Source organism: Grus americana, chromosome 1, assembly GCF_028858705.1.
Source record: "Grus americana isolate bGruAme1 chromosome 1, bGruAme1.mat, whole genome shotgun sequence".
NCBI classification, from domain to species: domain Eukaryota; kingdom Metazoa; phylum Chordata; class Aves; order Gruiformes; family Gruidae; genus Grus; species Grus americana.
In genome coordinates, this window is record NC_072852.1 from 170,771,729 (window position 1) to 170,793,570 (window position 21,842).

Sequence of the window (21,842 nt, forward strand, 5' to 3'; positions counted from 1 at the left end):
AAAATGTATCTACACCAAGGATTTTGTGAGCTGGAAAAAGATGATTCATAAATGTTGAAAATACCTTTGAAAAAGCAGCTTTACGGAACTTCTCTTTAAACATTGTATTTTATATCCTAACTCATTAGCTTTATATGTCTATTTTCAGATAGGATGTATGTTTATATAACCGTTGAATGCCATCTACAATGATGCTGCTTTATTATCGAACTATCATTGCATCAACATTGGTATTTTGCCTCTTCAAACCAAATGTTGCACGTTTCTTATCACTAAATCCTGTATCACATCTAACCTGTAAATTAGTCTATGTACATTCCATTGAAATAATGATATCTGAATAGATTACTCTTTAATTAATTAAAGATCACCCTCTTTCTAGTTATCACAAATCTACATCAGTCTGAACTTTTACTACATCCATCTACATCACATGAACTTTTATTAAATCCATCACATTCAATATTGCATCAGATGATAGGATGAATATATGACAGAATGAAATATAAAACCCTTACCTCATCATCACTCCTCATACACTAACTTCTAAAAGAAAACCCAACGCTACAAAAAAATAGAAAAATCTATGTTAGAATTTTCAAAGTTGTATTAGAGTAGTGCAGATCTCAACAGAATAAGACAATTTTGTTTATGCTCTACTGGTATTTCTGTGCTTGAAAAAATAATTTTGAAAACAGAATTTTGAAACAAATAACGTACAGCTGAATTAAAAATACATTTTTATATAAAAATAGATAAAAAATAATAAAAAGCCCTAAGCATGAGCAGAAAGGAATTTTCAGTCATTCAATGACACTCTGAGAACTACCACCCAGAGGGAAAAAAAAAAAAAAAGCACAAAAAACCCAACACAAAACAAAACCTGAAACAAAAATTTTAATTACAAATTTTTGACATGAATAGTGACTGAATATTTGTCTTTTCTGATTAATTATACAAGCCTGAAATTACAACTGCTTGTTATTGTTGAAAGTGCACTATTACCTGTTCCTTGTCAGCAGGAAATTAGCATCCTATGCTTTGTTACTTGGTCTATTTCAACCAAATTGTTAACCCATGTCCTCTTCAATCTGAAAAATCAAAATGTTTGAAAGTAGGAATCTTTGTGTTTTTCAAACCATGTATTAACTATTTCAGTGCCATAGATTAAATTTCAAAATTTATGAAGCCTCTGAATACCTGTGCTATCTTACTGCATCCATGAATGATATCATACATCTAATAATGGAGTCTTTGAATATTCGACCAATAAAACCTCCATGGTCTGATGAGAATCATAGGCAGACTCCAGCAACTAAACAAAAAACTCATCAGTTAAGACCAAAGGGAGAAGTTTAGGCTAACAGTCACAGAATTCTTAAATAGAAGTGTAAAGGAAACTATTTCTCAGCCCAGTGTTCACAGTGTTTATGCCACTTTTATGAATGTTTTTTTGGGGTCCAAGAAACTGAGGTTATTAATAAAGGCAATTTCTTATTGAGTGCTCTACATAGAGAAATGACAAACGTGTATATCCAGAGATATTGTTCCCATGGAAACCATAATTCAGCCACTTCATGCACATATATTAAAGAATATGTTTATGCAAGGGAGATGAGATATGGTTTCTTTGGGAACCATAACTTTGACTTTACCGACTTTTGTGTGTGCTAAATGTCAACCATTATTTTGCATTAATACGTCTTGTACTTACTTTATTGCATTGCATTTGCTGAATAGCACACTGCATGCTTGTATAATGAAAGGATGTTTTGTAATATTTTCATACAGAAGATAAGACATAAGGTGGCAACGAGAGCCTAAATTTCAAGTTTCCACTCTTACGAGGTTATTCTTTCAGTTGACAAGCTTGGTGTTGAAAGATCATTTCTACTTAGAGATCTGCATAACTGCAGAGCCATGATCACTTTGCTTTAGGGAATTTCACTAGGAAAAACATTACACAACAGAATCTACCTTGGAGCATTACCCTGTTAGTTTTCATCTTCAATATAAATAGAAGAAGTTAGAAATGCAGAAGGCTAGAAGGAAACTTGCCCAATATTCTTAAAGTAGTGACAGTTTAGCGTTTTTTGACAGAAAACAAATAATAACTTCAAATTTACATAAAGCTCATGTTACATCACAACAGCTGAACAAGATCTACAAAGCCTGTATATATCACAAGTAGTCTTTCTCTTCAGTATAAAGGCACTCTAAAAATACATCAGAAATTTACCTTGCAAGTTCAATTGTGTTATAAAGTGAAGTAGTAGAAAGATGTCAAAACAATAAAAAGGAAAAAAAATTGCTTTTCAAATTGCTTCAGATGACTGAAATATATTTCATTACAAGATTTCAGGATAAGGACCTACACTTTTTTTAATTTATTTTGGAGTAGGACAGAAGTGCAAACAAAAATCTATCTATTTTGTTTTCCCTGTACATGTTTATACCATTTTTAAACTTAATGCGGTAGATAAAATAGCTTGTGGCTTCCAAGGGCTACTGCAACCCCTTTTTGCAAATGTACAAAGATTTAATGCATGCTATTCCTTCTATGGAAACAGTTTCTAATACAAAAGTTTGTGGCTGGACTAAGTGTCAAGCCAATAATCCCACTGTGAAAATTATGTACTTAGCATGGAACTCAAAGTATTAGAGAACAAAAGAAGCAACTGTATTTCTACATCTTTTTGCAGCATGGAGTTGGAAAATTGTTAATATGCTCACTCAGATGACGGATTTCAGATGCACTTCTGCTAAAGCTAAATTGATAGGCCCACCATCCACCAGGTGAACTATCAGTTTAGATCTAACCCCAAGAACCTATGAGGGCAGATAGAAAGACCAGAATTCAACACTCCTTTCTTTGCCTTACTAAATTTCTGTATTCATGCTATCCTGGGAGCAAGCATTAACTAGGAAAACACTAGCCAATTCCTAGTTATGGTCAACTGGCCCTGGTTAGCAGCCAAGCTCCCACACAAGCACTTGTTCACTCAGTGCTCCTCTGCTGAGCAAGAATTGGGAGAGGATGGGAAGAACAGGAATGAGAAAACTTGTGGATTGAAAAGAAAACTGGAAAATCACTCACCAATTATGTCATGGGCGAGACAGACTTAAATTGGGGAATGTAATTTCATGTATTGCTAATTAACATAATCTAAAAATTTAATTATTGGTTCTGGTATTGGGAAACAAAGGTTTTGTACTGGTTTTGGTTGGGATCATTTTCTTCGTAGTAGCTTGCATGGCACTGTGTTTTGGGTTTGTGACCAAAACAGTTTTAATAACACATCAATGTTTTAGCTGTTGCTGAACGATGCTTACACAGTGTCAAGGCCTTTTCTGCTTCTCATGCTGCTCTGCCAGCAAGTAGGCTGGGGGTGAGCAAGAGGTTGGGAGGGGACACAGCTGGGACAGCTGAGCCCGGCTGAACGGAGGGATATCTCATACCGTATGACAATGTGCTTAGCAATAAAAGCTGAGGGAAAGAAGGAGGAAAGGGGGAACATTTGGCGTTATGGTGTCTGTCTTCTCAAAGTAACCATGACCCACGATGAAGCCCTGCTTTCCTGGAAATGGTTAAACATCTGCCTGCCAATGGGGCATAGTGAATTAATTCCTATTTTTGCTTTGCTTGCATGTACAACTTGGCTTTATCTATAGAGCTATCTTTATCTCAGCCCATGAGTTTTCTTACTTTTACCCGTCTGATTCTCTTCCCTGTCCTACTGAGGGGAAGGGAGCAAGGGGCTGTGTGGAGCTTAGCTGCCTACCAGGGTTAAGCCACTACAGGAGACAAACATTTAAATACTCATGGAAAAATAAATTTCGTGCTGCTTTCCTAGGCTCAACTTCACTCCCAGTCTCACTTCTCTTCAAACAACACCTTTCCTCCCAGCATCCTAGCCTCTACTTCACTCCAGACACCTCTTCTCCCCTCCTTTTATTACTGCAAGTTACACTCAGTCCCTTCAGTGAAGCAACAAGTGGCACTGGATATTGGGGGGGTGCATAGCTGTTTCTTTCTACCATGCTTTATTTCTCACTTTTTTTTTTTTCTTTTTCTTTTCCGCTGTTCCTTCCTTCCTATTTTCTCCCTATGCTCTGGCATGGTTTCTGCACATGACACAGTCCCTTTTTGGAGATGTGTCTGCTCTGATGTGGGCTTATCCATGGACCGCAGTTTCTAGGGGTTGTACTTGTTCTGTCATGGGTCCTCCACAGGCTGCAGCCCGTTTGGGGCTGTGCCTTCTCTACTGTGGAGCACCTCCTACTCCTCTGACCTCGTTTCCTCCTCCTCCCTCTCTCCAGCATTTTCTCCCCTTTCTTAAATATCTTTTCACAGAGGTTTCACAAAGTCCTCCAACTACCTCACCTTTGCCTGTGGTGGGTCCATTGCTGAGCTGACTGGAACTGGCTGTGACTGGCTGTGACCCTGACCCTCTCCTGCAGATGCCAACTCTGCAGCTCCCCACCCTCCCCTCCCCAAAAAAACCCATCCCTTGCCATTTACAGCTAACACACTAGTCAAAATCTATATGGGTTGTATAACCCTCATCCAAGGCCAAACAAATATATGCTTTCACCATGAGAGTTTTTTAGCTCAAGTTCAGTGCCGTGTTAATGTATTTCATACATTTTCATATCTTCCTACACTATATCAAGCAGACATTATCTTAGACTATGCTTTAGTGGACTTTCCTATTTTGGAAAAGGGTTTACAAAAAAAAGCTTTAAAGAAGAGCTGAAGGGCATATGAGCTCATAATACAGTTATTTGACTTTAAATGTGCAGTAGATGTCTACAAAGATGAGCTCACTCTTCTACCAAACATTATCACAAACAGTCCTGCTGAAGTCAGTGATATTCTTCATGGAGCAAGATGCTACCCTTTTTGGGCTAAGTTATCAGAATCTATCCCATAATGATTACAGTGAACCATTGAAGACTTGACATTTATCACACTGTGCTATTTACCGTTAGTGAGGCATTTGCAGTTCCCCTATGCTTGGAATGGGGAGTACTGCAAATACCATATGAAGTTTAACTACCATCAGCAGTAAATGTCAAGATTTTAATGGTACTTGCTCTACATGTAATATGAATTTAGAACTGAAAACGTTCAACAAGTCTGAGTTCTGAACTAAGTTTATTTTGTTGTATCCTGTAATTTTACAGATTTAAGTTACATTTGAGATTTATTTCAGGTTTATGGAAACTGTTGAAGACTTCACTGTCAATAAAGTAATCAGTTTCACTTTCATAGAAGTTCATGCCATGCATAAACAGTCTACACAAGCATAGTCAGTGAGTGCAAGCAATACTATATCTAATAGGTAATAGTTAGCAGTCTGTTTTATAATAGTATAGTGTAGTTATTTCAGTAAATTGTTCTTCATGACCTAGAAGGAACTCTATAAAATTCCAAATTATTAACTAATGCTATTGTAAGATGCTATCTGGAATAGATGTGAAGAATATTAGAAGCTTTGGTATTATTCTCAGTCGAGACAATATGTGCAAGTACCAATGTACACATGCACACACACATTTGACATCAGATCTTTCTCATACCACCATTTTGTAAGCCTGCAAGCTCCATTTTGTATACAAGCCTTTTTTGCCCTTTTTATTCACACCACAGGGGAAACAGGGAAATAACTAAAATTCAGTAACTGATAACATTTGATTAAATGTGGAGAATTCTTAAGCCTCAATAAGCCTCTCAGTTTTGAAATACCATTTCAGAGGGAAAAGGGGAAGAAAGAGTTAATAAAAATCAAAGCCAACTAACAGAATTAAAGAAGTAATGCAATCCGTTCCTGCATTTAGCTGCTAGCCTAAGGTGCATCAGGATTCTGCTCACTGTATTATTCACTTCACGTATCCATGGAAAGTGCTGCAACTTCCAGTGAAATCAGCCACCTTGTCTGAGTTTCTGTGAAGAAGGAAGTGCTGAGAGGAGAAGGGTTGGACTTTCATTTAATCTGGGATCCGAGGAAGATCTGGAACTGGAAAGGTTAACTGGATGCTGCTATAACAGCCTAAGTGACTTGGTGATGTCAGTGATCATCTGATGTGACTAGGGAAATGGGTACATTGGGGGTCAACATGTCTGAAAAAAAAGGTGAGAAGTGTATACAGATAGTAATTTCACCAGCCATTTTAGACAAGAAAAAAGAAATCAGAAAGAGTCTGACTTTCGCTTTGTAGAAGAAAACATAGACAAGCAAAGGTCTTTACCAGACAGCATCTAAATAGTATCTTAACTGTCATTTTTAATGGAAAAATGATATTAATGCATAGCTAGAAATCTGTCCTTGCCACTCATACTGACATTCTCAAAAGAGAATGTGTCTCTGGAACAGAGTGCAAAAGTTTTAAATGGATAGCAGACTGTGAATTTAGTAGACCTGTTAGCCATGGTATACAGTTTAACTTTTACAGGGAAATCACTTACAGTAACTTTCAAGAGAAAGCAAAGATTTAAGTAAGATAACATGCAATAGAAAGATTTATTTGATGGTACAGGTTAATAGAGATTGTTTTGAAAAGGTAGTTATGCATTTTCATATTGACCACAGGTTTTCTAAGGCAAAAAAGAACAGGCTAAAATTAATTTGAATCTACTGAAGATACTTGACTGGTGAATAGTCCTACTATATTATGATACAGTTTAAAAGGGAAGAGAATCATCAGTTTCATTTTGAGTCAGAGGCTATTACTAGGAATTATGGCAATGGACAAAGACAGAACAATGTTTTATGCTCTACCTAAAGAAAAACATTTCATGGAGACAATGAACAATGCCAATAATTAGTGAGAACTGACACATTACTTTTTTTTTTTTTAAAATTTCAGACAAGATGTTAAGTTTATTCTTAGCAAATTCTTTAACATACAGATGTAATCTTAGAACTAGCATTTTTTTACAGACCACTTTGATATGTAGAAGTCCTGAGGGGTGACTTTCTCTCAGCTATTTTCTTAAAAGAGGATTAATGTATTGCTTTAATTATTCACCATCACACACTGCAAAAGATGTTGGTCCTTAAAAATAAAATGCCATTTACATGGATCAAAGGGAAAGAGAGAGAAGGTTCCTGTTTGTTTGTGGTTTTAAAACTTATTTCTAGTTTATGTATAGCTTCATGTGAGGCACGAACAAATAGATTCCAATTAGTTATCTGGTTTTCTAGTAATGTCTTTAATAAATCTCCTTTCACGTCAAGATATCAAATGACCTTTCCAGCACTCATAGATTACTGTTGTGGAGGCAAACTATGTAGCTTATAAACTATATATCATACCTGATATTTTACTTAAAAGAAACAGAGTAACAACAAAGTTAAGCCTGTAGAGTAGATACATCCATTTACTATCAATGATGTTTTTCAAATGGAACCAGAGAGTTCACTTGGATTATGTTCACATCATGAAAGGAAAAAAATCTTGAAGAATAAAATTAAGGTTTTTTTTCACAGTTCATACAGCATACATTACTGTCCATGGACATACATAGGACAAATTATGAAGATATTTAAGGTATAAAGGCAAATAATTTTAAAGAATAATTTCTACTTAATAATGCTTACAGCCTGCTATCTAATGCTTCACAAAGCTGAGATTTTAAGGAATGAAAGGCTTTTCATGTGCACAGATTTTGTAACAGTTCTACTTACTAGCCTGATACTAATAAGGATCAGGCCAGATATGTATACACATACTTATGGACAATCTATTTTCCCTCAGAATTAAAAAAAAAAAAAAAAAAAAAACCAACCAAAAAACCCCCACACCTCTGAGAAATACAGATTTCTTACTTTAATAAATCTGTATCAGTCTCCCCCAGTCCTTGAATCTTCACCAATTTTTGTGTGCTTGGTACAGACAAGGAAAAAAACACCTCTTAGAAAGCTTTCTCCTTGCTTAACTTCATAGTATTAAGTTAAATAGGTGATAGCAGAGACATATTTTCCATCAAGCCCATCACTGCAAAGAAAGACAAAATTTTTAAAAAGGACCATTTATTTACTCCATGATGCTCTTGCAGTGAAACAGCAGTTATTGATTATCATTCATGCAGTTTTCTGACTCTAGCTCCTGGTTTCATCTGGGATAGAGTTAATTTTCTTTCTAGCAGCTGGTATAGTGCTGTGTTTTGGATTTTGTATGAGAACAATATTGATAACACATTGATGTTTTAGTTGTTGCTAAGTAGTGCTTACATTAAGTCATGGACTTTTCAGCTTCTCATGCTCTTCCAACTGAGAAGGCTGCAGATGCACAAAAAGCTGGGAGGAGCCACAGCCAGGGCAGCTGACCCAAACTGACTAAAGGAATATTCCATACCATATGATGTCACATAAATGAGGGAGAGTTGGCCAGTGGGGGGAGGGATCGCTGTTCAGGGACTAGTTGGGCATCAGTCAGCGTGTGGTGATTAATTGCATTGTGCATAATTTGTTTTCCATATTATTATTATTATTGCTATTGTAGTTGTTGTTGTTATTATTATTATTATTATAATTTCTTTCCTTTTCTGTCCTATTAAACTGCCTTTATCTCAACCCATGAGTTTTACCTTTTTTTTTTCTGATTCTCTCCCTCATCTCACTGCAGGGGGAGTGAGCAAATGGCTGTGTGGTTTTTAGCTGCCTGTTGGGTTAAACCGCAACAGTCTATTACAAAATATTTTGAAAAACATGGAAACAAGTTTAATTACTTCTATAGAAACTTGTTCCCACATCTACATAAAAAAATAAAAATTGCTGTCAGTCAAAAGAGCTAGACTTTTAAATAACCATGAATACATGCCTAAGAACAAAATGTTCTTTAATACACTAGACAATTAGCCTTCTACTGTTAAATATCAATCTTCTCATAATATCTATTTAGAAAAATAGGCTTAAGGCCATATGTAAGGTTTAATTAAAAAAGAAATAATCATTGGGAATTGTTACTGTACATTAACTTATACAGGCAGTCTTCACTTTTTTCTTAATTGCTCTAAGTAATTTTCACAGAATTACAGAATGGTAGGGGTTGAAAGGGACGTCTGGAGATTATCTAGTCCAACCCCCCTGCTAAAGCAGCATCACCTAGAGAAGGTTGCACAGGATCACATCCAGGCAGGTTTTAACTACCTCCAGAGAGGGATACTCCACAACCTCTCTGGGCAGCCTGTTCCAGTGCTCGGTCACCCTCAGAGTAAAGAAGTTTTTTCTCATGTTGAGATGGAACTTCCTGTGTTCCAGTTTGTGCTCAATGCCCCTTGTCCTGTCACTGGGCACCACTGAAAAGAGTCTGGTCCCATCCTCTAGACATCCACCCTTTAGATATTTATAAGCATTGATTAGATCCCCTCTCAGTCTTCTCTTCTCCAGGCTAAACAGACCCAGTCTTTTATTTCTTCAAATGCATCATAAACTATGGCTAGATACAAGGATATTTTTTTAATAGAGACAGTTCTACAATTTGGTTAAATCAAGCACAATAGTTGTTTGGCTTTTTTTTTTTTAATTAAATCTCAAATGAAAATGAATATTTGGGATGATTTTCAAGGAAAACCTTCAATAATTTGAACACCTTTAGTTTCATCTATGGAAATTAAATCACATATTTATAGAATCATAGAATCATAGAATTATAGAATAGCCTAGGTTGGAAGGCACCTCAGATCATCTGGTTCAACTTTTCATGGCAAAGAGAGCCTACATGAGATTATCTATCACCCCTCCAATCATATCTTGAAAACCTTCAGTGACTGGGATGCCACTACATGCCTGGGGAGGTTGTTCCAATGATCCAGGATCTGATTAGTCTTTGTTGCTGCTGCAGCACACTGCTGACTCATGTTCAGCTTGTTGTTCACCAGGACTCCCAGGTCCCTTTCAGCAAAGATGCTCCCCAGCCATGCAGATCCTAGCCTGTACTGGGCTCTTTGGCTATCTCATCCCAGGTGCAGGACCTTGCACTTGTCTTTGTTAAACTTCATACATTTCTTGCTAGCCCACTCTTACAGCCTGTCCTGGTCTCTCTGTCAGATGGCTCTCCCTTCTGACATGTCCATCTCACCACCCAGTTTGGTGTCATCAGTAAACTTGGTAAGGGTGCTTTCAATCCCATCATCCAGGTAAACAACATCCACTGCTCTCTCCATGGTGACAAAAAATGTTATTTTGTTGTAGAAGATGATCAGGTTAGTCTGGCATGATTTGCCTTTGGTAAATCCATGCTGGCTTTTCCCAGTCCCCTGCTTGATTTGGGTTGTAATAGGTTCTGGGATAATTCATTCCATTACTTTCCCAGAGATTGAAGACTGATGGGCCTGTAGTTTCCTGGATACTGTTTCGGGCCCTTCTTGTAGATGGGTGTGACATTTGCCCTCTTCCAGTCAGCAAGGATATACCTTGATCTCCGTAACTTTTCAAATATATATTTTCAAACCTGTTCATCTACTCATCTACACAAGAATCCTAGGACCCCATCTCATTAAAAAACAAAAGCAAAATGAAGCAAAATCTAATTGTAAGAGCTGCAGACAGTTGTTTTGAATACTATAAAAAGGTATCTTTGAATTAAGGACTGTTTAAGTCCAAGATCTCAAAAAAAATAGAGTACTACCTATGATACTTCCAAATCATGACTGAATAGAAAAGAGGGAAATGAAAGAATATAAATTTTGTATTTAATACAAGATAGAATAGGATAGAATTTACTGATAAGTAAACACTTAGTTTCCAGCAAGTAAAAAGTCTAAGCCTTTATTAGTTTATCTTAGACCCTGCATTGAGATTTACCCAACTGGGTGAAAATAGTTCCTTTCCACGGGATTTCCAGAATTTAGGTGTAAATCACAACATACTTTCTCAACAGATAGAACAGATTAAGCCATATCATCTCAAATTTCAGGAATCAAAAAGATTCCTGTGTCACCAAATATAAAACACTGGATATGTACTCCACATGGTAAAGACATGAATTTTTACACTGAATAACACTGACTGTATCCACACTGATACTCCAGCAAGCTTAGTACTCCTGAAGGATGATGAAACATCAAACACACAGTGCAGCTCTCTTCAAAGAAAATTAAACCATCCAATTTCTGCCAAAGTACTCTGTTTATTCTTTCTTCATACTGCTGGGATAGGATTCAGCTCCAGATTCATATTCCTAAATTGAAGTATATAAATGTAGGTGTCCAAGAGTCTGCAAATGTAAATCTATTTAGCTTGCTTTGATTTATCCTTGTATTTGGACAGCTGTACAGCTCTCCATGGTACAATTCAGTTGCCTAAACAGAGACACCTACAGCCCATTTGGAAAACTTAAATAATTATATTATTCCTTCAGCTGTTCATCCAAAAGTGTTGACTACCCTCAGTCTTGTGTGAATACGTATCTATCAGACCCACGTGGATATTTCGGACATCTTGGCATGCTAGAAATAGTGTACCCTGCTACACTTAAGAGCTGACTCTCATCTCCAAGTTTCACTGATTGATTTGGCTAGCTCTCCATTGACCATGGTGGGAACATAGGAACCTATCTTAAGCATAAATTTTGGTATCTGAGTAAAGCTTTGAGGACTGAGAAGATACTGCAAGGGCCCTAAGCACATCTCCTCACTCCCAGGTGTTTGATGGCCTGGGCTTAGGGCCAGCTGGGAAGGAGCCCAGATGGAGACCTTGGGGAAAATAATTTTTAAGAAAGTGGTCTTTGTAGAATGCCAATGGGGCTGTACTGCTGGGACTGGCCCCAGCTGTGCTGCAGCCGGGTCCTGATCTACAGGGTAACGTCCTCAGCCTGGCCCCATCCCCAGGGCAGTTCATGATACCCAGGGCTGGGGCTGTCCCAGTGCTCCCTGGCTGTCCTGTTCTTTCGTTTGGGCAGTGGAACAGGTCCTGGCTGCCAGGCCCTGACCTGACAGCCCCTGGGGAGCCCTTGATGCCCAAGGGAGCCACATGCTGCACCTTCACAGGTATATTAGCAGTCAGCAGTATGCATGGCCATCCATCTGGCTGCTGAAAAATGGGTAGAAACTCAGTTTACTAATTTTTTTACTTCTTGTTACTCTTTTGTCAGGAATGTTCAAAAATTACTCCAGTCAACAGAAAAGCTAGGCAAAAAGGATTTAAAAGTTAGCAGTAAAACAAAGAATTGAGGATATTTGGAAGGAGCAAGTGTAGGAATCGGGTCCTTAGAAGGAAAACTGCAGTGTCTGTGAAATATCTGTAGAACCAAATGATCTCTATGGAGTAACTATTATTTCACTTCCACTGATGAGGACTAGGTAATGAAAACATACCTACGTGCAAGGCCTCCACCTATGTACTGCTATGAATTTGTGAGATCTGTGGCATACAACTCATTGGAGAAATGAAAAACAAAACATGGTTTGTGTGGGAGTTACTTGCCTGGGGAATTTCTGGGAAAGGTGTGTAGAGCCTATGGCTGGTGGCATCATCCAAAGTCATTGTAAATTGACATGCTGTAAATAAAATCTTCTACAGATGGGAAAACTAGATTGCTTGAGAAAATTGCTGCAGTATAAGATGGGTGAATGGAATACTATGCAAAGAGGGAGCAAGCAGCTGGATACTTCTCATAGCTGAGAGGTCTCTCTTGATCAACCATCTCATTGCAATGAGAACTAGTACCACAGCTTCTCTGGGATGAAGGAAGAACATGACCCAACATCTGAGAGATTCAAACTGATTTACCAAAAAGTGATCATAAGGATGTGTAAAACTAGCATTTGTCTTTTTAGGAAAATGAGCATCCTTATCTGTCAGACTGACATACCCTAAGAAATGTACTCCCTGTCTTCTAATATTCAGACCCCTAACACTATGGACTGATGAGAATTTCCTGGCCTTCTGACTGGAATATAATGATAGCTGCATAGTATACACGTACTTAATAATACTGCCATATAGGATTTTAAGAACACTAGGAGAATGAAAATATTTTCTGTGAGTGAGAGCTCAAAAGATGAAATTTTAGTGGGTATTCTCTAAAATCCTCACATCTAAGGGTAAAAGGATGAGTTACTCATCCTGGAGATAAATGTTCATCTATGAACGGTCTCTCAAAGAGGCCAACATATTGTTCAGACATTTAGTTTTAAGACTTTTGAACATCTTTGGACTTGCAAGTACATAGCAAAGCAGAATAAAACTCAAATGCATTTGGAAAATGAAAGAAATAAAATAACTAGGATTCAAATTCAAGGAGAGTACAGAGTATCATTACTAGGAATTAAAAATCAGCTATACAAACACAAGAATAAACAAAGCTAATGGGGAAAAGAAGGAAAAATAAAAACTACCTTCATATTCTTGGGAAACCCATGCTTCTGGGCTTAATGAAAGTAAGTGTTTTGTTAGATAGATGAAGGAATTTTTTGTTTTGTTTTGGGTTATTTTAAGCTAATGTCTCAAGTCAAGGACAGCCCAGGAAATTTCAAATCCTCTCCCCACTACCCTGTAAAAATATTACAGGAGGAAATTCCAGAAGAAAAAGACAAGCAGGTCTGGGAAACACAACTGTTCCAGGCTGTATATTCTGTGGAAGAGAAATCTGAAATACAAGTCCTCAAATACTTAAAAGATCTGCAAAGTCGAAGAGGAGGTTACTGAAAATATTTGGATAGGACAAGAAATAATAAGCTTAAGATAGACTGAGCATTTCTGTACAGTGCTTTCAGAGGTTTAAACATGTCCTAGTTAAACACTAGAATAAATTGTATAAATTATTCTGTGTAGGAAGCAGATCTAAACTCTGCATTCCCTTTTGGCAACATTTGTCCAGCATTGCTTGTGAACAGTATATTTCGCTGTAGGGTTGGGAGTGGACTTGCTGACCTTGCTGTCTGTGGTGGGTTGACCCTGGCTGGAGGCCAGGTGCCCACCAGAGCTGCTCTCTCACTCCCCTCATTCACTAAACAGGGGAGAAAAGGCATAACGAAATGCTTGTGGGTTGAGATAAGGACGGGGAGAGATCACTCACTAATTGTTGTCACGAGCAAAACAGACCGAACTTAGAGAGGGAATTCATCTGATTTATTCCTAGGCAAAACAGAGTGGAGGAATGAGAAAATAAAATCAACTCTTAAAACACTTCCCCCCACCCCTCCCATCTTCCCGGGCTCAACTTCACTCCCGGCTTCAACCTTCCCCCCCTCAGCGGCACAGGGGGATGGGGAGTGGGGGTTACGGTCAGTTCATCTCACGATGTTTCTGCCGCTTCTTCATCCTCAAGGGGGAGGACTCCTCTCATCGTTCCCCTGCTCCAGCATGGAGTCCCTCTCACGGGGTGCAGACCTTCAGGAGCAAACTGCTCCAGCGTGGGGTCCCCCACGGGGTCACAAGTCCTGCCAGCAAACCTGCCCTGGCATGGGCTCCCCTCTTCACGGGTCCACCGGTCCGGCCAGGAACTTGCTCCAGCGTGGGCTTCCCACGGGCCGCAGCCTCCTTCAGGTGCCTCCACCTGCTCCGGCGTGGGGTCCTCCACGGGCTGCAGGTGGAATCGCTACACCCCCTCATCCTTCCTCCATGGGCTGCAGGGGGACAGCCTGCTTCACCATGGTCTTCACCACGGGCTGCAGGGGGATCTCTGCTCCAGCGCCTGGAGCACCTCCTGCCCCTCCTTCTGCACTGACCTTGGTGTCTGCAGAGTTTCTTACATCTTCTCACTCCTCTCTCCGGCTGCAAAAGCTCTCTCCCTCTAAGTGTTTTTCTTCTTCTTAAATATGTTATCACAGAGGCGCTGATTGGCTTGGCCTTGGCCAGCGGCGGGCCCGTCTTGGAGCCGGCTGGCATTGGCTCTGTCAGACACAGGGGAAGCTTCTAGCAGCTTCTCACAGAAGCCACCCCTGTAAGCCCCCCCGCTACCAAAACCTTGCCACACAAACCCAACACACTGTCTTTTACAGACTTGTTTTTTGTGATATCTCACAGGTAATCCTTGAAGCAACTCAGCTGCTTCTCTTTCTTCCCCTTAATAATGTGTAGTTTAAAAATATGTTTTTGTGCTTGATCTAATCAGCTTCTCTCTTTTTCTCGCTGAGACAAATTCATGTCTTCAGCTTTAGGTTTTCCATAAACTGCCACAGATAAAATATTAATCTTGAAGAAAAAAAGTTGTTACTCTGAAGGTTACATAGTGTTTCAGCAAGATAATTGGTTATTGTAATTAAAAAGGTTAATTGTTCAACATTTAAAATATTACTGTGCTAGTATTCTTTTCTAAATTCAGTGTAGAAAACTGTTCTTGTGAACATAGAATCTTATCTTTGTTGTTTTGCCCATTTCCAGTTTTTCAGTTTGCTTAATGGATGTTTTCCTGCAGGTCGTGATTGTGTGTGCTGAAGTAATTTCTTAAATCAACAGAGTTCTGTTGAATTGGATGACATAATATTTTTTTACATTATCTGAAGATCTGAATTACTATTTTCTTTCTTTTTTATTTTCCGCACAAAAAGTATTTTGTGTCGTTGTATTACCAGGATATCCAAATTCTGTGAAATTAAAATTCATAAAGTGTTACTGAGGAAAAAGAAATCTAGGAAGGGAAAACCCAAGCAAAGAGGTAGAGATGGATCAAGAGTTTCTGCTGCTGTTAATGATCTACAAAATCCTTTTGTCTCTAATGGCTCTTTCTTTGTTGTTAGTTTGTCCTTCAAGTGGAACTCCCACCCCAAATTTTCCTCAGGGAAAATAGTCAGGATTTGCATGCAGGCAAGGAGTGAAAAGGAAAATTTATTCAGGGAAGCCAAATGGAAACACTTATGGAATCATCCTTTACAAGAAAAAAAAAAAATCCACTAAGAAAAAAATAATACACTGGTAAAGAGGGCTTTAATTACCATTTCTCCTTTATGAAAGTAGAAGCTAAATTTCAGTTGGCTTTATATGGATGCTCTTTAGAACAAAACAAAAATGCAAAAAAACTAAACCACTTTTTTCTATATTTGGATACACCATTAAGAGCGTAAATACCTTTTTAAAACAGGCCTGCTCAGCATCAGAATCAGCATATTTGTGTTAAATAATAAGAAAGAATTCAAGGGAATTAAAACTACAGTAGAAATGGAATGAAACAAATTATTCTCTAGATAATAAAGTAAAGAGAAAAATGTGAGTGCATTTCAAGATTAGAGATTTCCTGGCATTTATAGCTAATAAGGAAATATGTGATTGAATTAATATGAAAGCCCATTTGCTTCTCATTACAGAAAATATTCCAAAACAAAGCTACATGTGAATTCTTTATGGTTGCAAAAGTCAACAGTGAACAGTATAGAGAGTCTGCAGTTAATTTTACAGATTCACTTCTGAGTACTATTTTAAAGGATATGCACTTTTCAATGCTTTTGTGGATTTTCTTTTATGTTATAGAATAGTTGTGTTAATGAAGGCAGCAAATGCATTATAAAAAGCTGATATCACTAAGGACTTGAGACACATAGCAAAATCTTAAAGTCTGAAAATATCAGAGGTTTAGTTTTATGTAAAAACATAAATAAATTCTATACCAATATTTTTATTTACTTTGATTAATTGAACACTAACACATAGCACTAGCTAACACTGAGGACACACAGGTTTTCTCCTCCTCTACCCTGACTTGTAAAATACATATGATAGAAAGATTAAAAAGTAAATGTCTCAGATTTCTATGCAGTAGAAACACCTCTCTATTTCAGGAGAGATTGGATGACCAACGCAAAGCTCCAGAGCAAAATTCTGACCTTTTGAGTTTAGAAATAAAACCAAAGGTAAGCAGCTTCTCTTTCCTGAAAAAAATAGTAATACCTGGTTTACATTGTAAGCTAATTTCAATATATTTTTGGAAGGGTCTGACCTGAGATAATGTGTCAGTCATTCTGCCCCACATATCAGCTTAACATCTCCTGGCTGTTGTGACTTTTCTCTTACACGAGACACAGTACTTGTGTATAGAAATACTTTCTTGCTGTGGGAGTGTGGTATCCTTACAGTAAGAAGTGTGACAATCTAGACCATGAAATGTACATAATCACATTCACAAGTGTTTCCTCATTGTTAATTAGGTAGTATCTAGATAACTAGATCATTATCTAAAAATCATAAAAACATTCAGTGATGTAACTTGAGAAGTGGAGCACACTGAAAAATCACGTCTGGTCAGTCGTTACGCTATTTAATACTGTATGATTGCCATTCATGAAACACTGTTAAAGAACAGTTCCAGAAGTAAATGGGACATTCCTGACACCCACAACTTAATATAGTTGGATCAGAGAATCAAATGATAATTCATGCTGGAAGGGACCTTGGAAGGTCCTGCTCAAAGCAAGATCAACTCTGAGGTCAGAGAGGGTTTCTCAGGGCTTTGTCCAGTTGAGTCTTCAAAACCTCCAAGGATGGAAGTGGCACAATCTCTCTGGGCAACCAGCTCCACTACCTGACTGTTCTCATGGAGAAAAAGTTTGTGTGCTATATCTAGTTCCAACCCCCCTGCCATGGGCAGGGACACCCTCCACTAGAGAGTGGAGGATTTCCACCTATCCAGGCCAAAATGTCCCAACTTCTATACAGGAACATTATTTGAGACAGTGTAAAAGCCTCACTAAAGTAGAGATAAATTTCATTCGCAGCCCTCCTTTCATCCACAAATCCAGTTATTTTAGCACGGAAGGCAATCAGGTGGGTCAGAAATTATTTGTTCTTGGTAAAAATCCATGCTAACTCTTCCCAGAGAACTCTGAGATTTTTCCAGGGACTCCATCAATGCTGACCACACTGTAGTTTCTCAGGTTCACCTTTAGGTCTGTCTTTAAGATGGGCGCAACATTTGCCTTTCTCCAGTCATTGGGGATATTCTTTGATTTCCATGACCCTTTGGAGATGACAGACAGGATCCTTGGAAGGACACTGACAAGTTCATTCAGCATCCACAGACGCAGCCTGTCAGGTGTCACGGACTAGTATGGCTTGGGTCCTGACCCAATCCTCATCCACAGCTGGTACTTCCTCTCCTCCTTAACCCTATGTCTAAGCACAAAGGACCCAGAGACCTTGTTGATGAAGACTAAGGCAAAGGAGGTGTTGAGTACTACAGCCTCATCTGTGTCTTCTGACACTATATTGCTCCTTTTTGGGTTTCTATTTTTCTTAGGATAATCTGGCAGATTTGGTTTGTGAATTGTGACTGTGTGAAACTGATGTCCAAAATACTTGCATATATTCAGAAGATTTTCCCTGAGTAAATAATCATAAATGAGGCACAATTCTTTCCCCTACATTCACAAAATCAAAATCCTTTGGAAACCTTTGCTGCAAATTTAAGTTTTATATTAGAATGATGAAAGTTATTACTCTCTTAACTTTAACCAAACCAAATTTAAGAAAGGTATTTGGTAGTTTCCCATCAATTTGTTTTCAATATCTTCAAAGTTGCATTTAAAATATATATATACTAGTATATTTGCTTATCAGCAGAACTATTTTATCAGTAGAACCTAATATGATAGGAAATAGCTACACTACAGTAGTAAATTCACAATTTCTCCTCATAGATTGGATCAAAATTCATAAGCAAGATCCCACAGAGAGTCTCTAAACAGACAGTTTGGACTTGACAAACACAAAAGCTTAATATTGTGTGCTACCTCTGAGTATTCAGGACTGTCTCTGAAAGGGAAAAAATGTTCTCCCTTTGTTTTTAAATTTAAGCATATTGGGTAGCTTAGAAATATTCAGCATGTTATGCTTACTCATAAAAAAAAAAAAAAAATAATAAAGAGTGAATGAGATCATTAGCCTATCCAGGCAAGTTGACTTGCTTTCCAGTATGCCTGATTTCAGCTCACTTCAGTTCTTAATCCCACAGAAGGAATTGCAGGAATATGCATTTTCTTGTCTTACATCAGTCAAAATATCTGTTCTAGGAACCATAAAAAGATCAATTGTATAATCAGAGCCTTCCTCTTTAGTTAGTATTTTTTATGTCAGATGATATGCAGAATATGCTATCAGCTTTTTAAAGTCTTTTAGAAAATCTCTCTTTTCTAAGAAACATCAGTCCTGAGTGAATTAAAACAGAAAAAAACCAAGTACTTTACTATAACAAAGACTGAAAACAACAAAGCGGAACACCACACTGTGTGACAGGAAAATTCACGATCACACTCAATCTCAGTGCAGACTGTCTTTCCAAACTAAATGGATCCTTTGAGACTTCAGATAAATTAGCTGGTTCACCACCATATGAATATACTTATGAAGACGACGATTCAAAATGTCTTAAATGCTATCAGTTTTTTATTTAGTTCTTTTCCTTGACCATGACCATTTGTTTTGGCTGCAGACTTTAAATACTTCTGAAAACAGGTCTTGTCTGTGTTAAATATGAGTTTTCTCTGTCTTTGAATTTTCATTTAGGCTGACAGGTTAAGCAAATTTGGGAATCTCTGCACTCCGCAAAAGACCACAGAATAGAAATCCTGCAAGTGAGTGAGCAACATACAGAGGAAGGACTAGCTTTTGCTAATCAAATGCAGGCACAGTGCTGAGTCTCTGCAGAATACTGCACAGATGTTATTGCTCGATAAACTCCTTAAAAGACTATTGCCTTGATCACTATAGATGCCACCTTTGTCTCTCTCAAGAACACACTTCCATGTTATTGACGGGTGCTACCAACATGTCATATGAGCACTGCTCAACCATTGTAATGTCTTTATCATCACAATACACTGAGAAACATGAAAGCCATATAGCCATTTTGTATTAATTTCTCCATTCCCATCAGTAAAAAAAAAAAAAAAAAAGAAAGAAAATCAAAGCTCAAAGCAACTGAAGGTCACAATGTCAGGGGGATGCTGTACGCAGATGAATACTATATTTTTAAAACTTCCTAGATACTTAACTGCCATTCCTGTCAATATTTCATTATAAGCAACTTACAAGAGGAATCCATATAATCTGAAATATAGTGTGGAATGAAATAAAAAATCAACTTTTCTATCCTTTTTGATGAGCAATGACATCTGCATAAGGGGAAAAAATGCCAAAAAGTAGTATTTGTAGCTCACATAGTCCATGCCAGATGGTCTGCTGAACACACTAATTCCTTGCCTGCTAGGAAATCCTAATTACTGCTTTAAAAGAAGTAATTTCAGTAATTTAGTAATTGTTTCATCTGATCTAACACTAAAAAATAAGTAAAAATAAGAAGAATGAAAATATTTATGGGAGAGAGATAATTTCATCATTTAGTTTTCATCTGCAAATCTGTTGTACAACATTGATTATTCTGGATCTTGACATAAACAAGATCCCTTTATTATGTGGAAGTAAAAATTGCTGTATTGTACTAAATGCTGTAATTTCATTCCTGTGTTTTCCTCAATCTTATAAATTCTTTGTCTCTATGGTATCTGTTCATTTTACATTGAGTACCATATGGACATCACAGAATAAAATTGCAAATTTAGCTATCTTATTTAAAAGAGAAAAAAAGGCAGAATTTCCCACCAGAAAACATAAAAGCCTGATAGCATTTTGTGGAAGGGTACTGTAAAGTTATGAGGTAATTTCAGAAGAAATAAAATTAATTTAAAGGGATAATCAAACTTTTTTAAGCACTGTTTGTTTACTTCACAATTTGCCATATCCTGTCAGCAAAAAAGAGTGTTCATGCTAATTATATTTCCTATGTCCATAACTGAGTAATAAACCTTAATGTTAGCAATCATACAAATGTACTGAACCCTAAACCTCACAGGATGAGAATAGCCATGGCATGTTATAACTATTATACACATTGGAGGTTCTTTAACTATGTATCCACATCTGTAATACTAGAAGAATGCAAACAGGTTACACAGACTTTTAATTTGCTTGCTTGCTGCAAATAAGAACACTCAGATACAGGAAAATGAATTGTTAGGATTATTTTAGTGTTTTTTGTTAGCATCTGAATAGGAGCGAGTCATAAAAATTTTAAGACAAATCATATACTTTAAGACAAAGAACATCCTTTACCAATTTGTAGTTTGATAAATAGAACGAAGTCTAAAATACTATGACTTGAAGCATATGTATTTATTTCTCAGTAATTGCATTGCAAATGAAATGAAAATCAGGATGAATTCTTTATACTGTACTGTACTGCAAGCAGCCAAAATGAGGAAGCATGAAAAGGGTAACAAAGAGTGGGGAGGACAAGGAAAGGGGACAGGGACTATGGGTGGGTGGGCAAGGAATGACACAGAAATTTCTGTCCAAAAAGATGCGAAGGAAGTTACAGAGACATTACAAGGATTAGGTGCGGGGACATTTCGTATTTCAGATTAAATGTATACTCACAAGGACAGTATCTGGTAATCTGTTTCTTTCAGGAGGCAATAACTGTGCTTATACAGGAGTAAAGGACAGAACACAGAAGGACCAATAATTACAACTGTTCTTTAAGTAACAGCCTAATCTCCTCTGTATACATACTATATTACTGATTGACTTTATTGCCTAAAAGATCAGAACTTCAACTAATGCTTTTCCTTTCTCTACTGATGTATATAAAATGAGATTACTCTGCATTTTTTCCCACTCAAGCAGGTATGCAGCTTTTAAATCCAAAGCTAAAACACCATTAAGATTATAAAATCAAATGCTCTGAACTTCAAAAATTCCAATTACAACAGTCTCCTGTGCCGTGCTCACCGATGTATTTTTCTGCAACTTAATTCAATGTTTAGGGGGAGTCTGAGAGACACCATATTTTGTTCAGTCTTTATGTTGGCTTCATTCTTTCGTAGATGGCTACCTCTAGGCATAAAA

The 21,842-nt window shown here is 37.5% G+C and overlaps 1 long non-coding RNA gene across 3 annotated transcripts in view; it reads right to left on the minus strand.

Annotated features, from left to right (window-relative positions):
• LOC129214748 (uncharacterized) overlaps window positions 1–21,842 on the minus strand; it is a 74,040-nt gene that overhangs the window by 39,734 nt on the left and 12,464 nt on the right. For all 3 annotated transcript variants that reach the window (XR_008579792.1, XR_008579793.1, XR_008579794.1), the window contains exons 3-5: window positions 21,372–21,418; window positions 1,006–1,091; window positions 519–564 (exon numbers count right to left, since the gene is read on the minus strand). This is a non-coding gene — a long non-coding RNA (uncharacterized LOC129214748). The remainder of the gene's footprint in view (window positions 1–518; window positions 565–1,005; window positions 1,092–21,371; window positions 21,419–21,842) is intronic.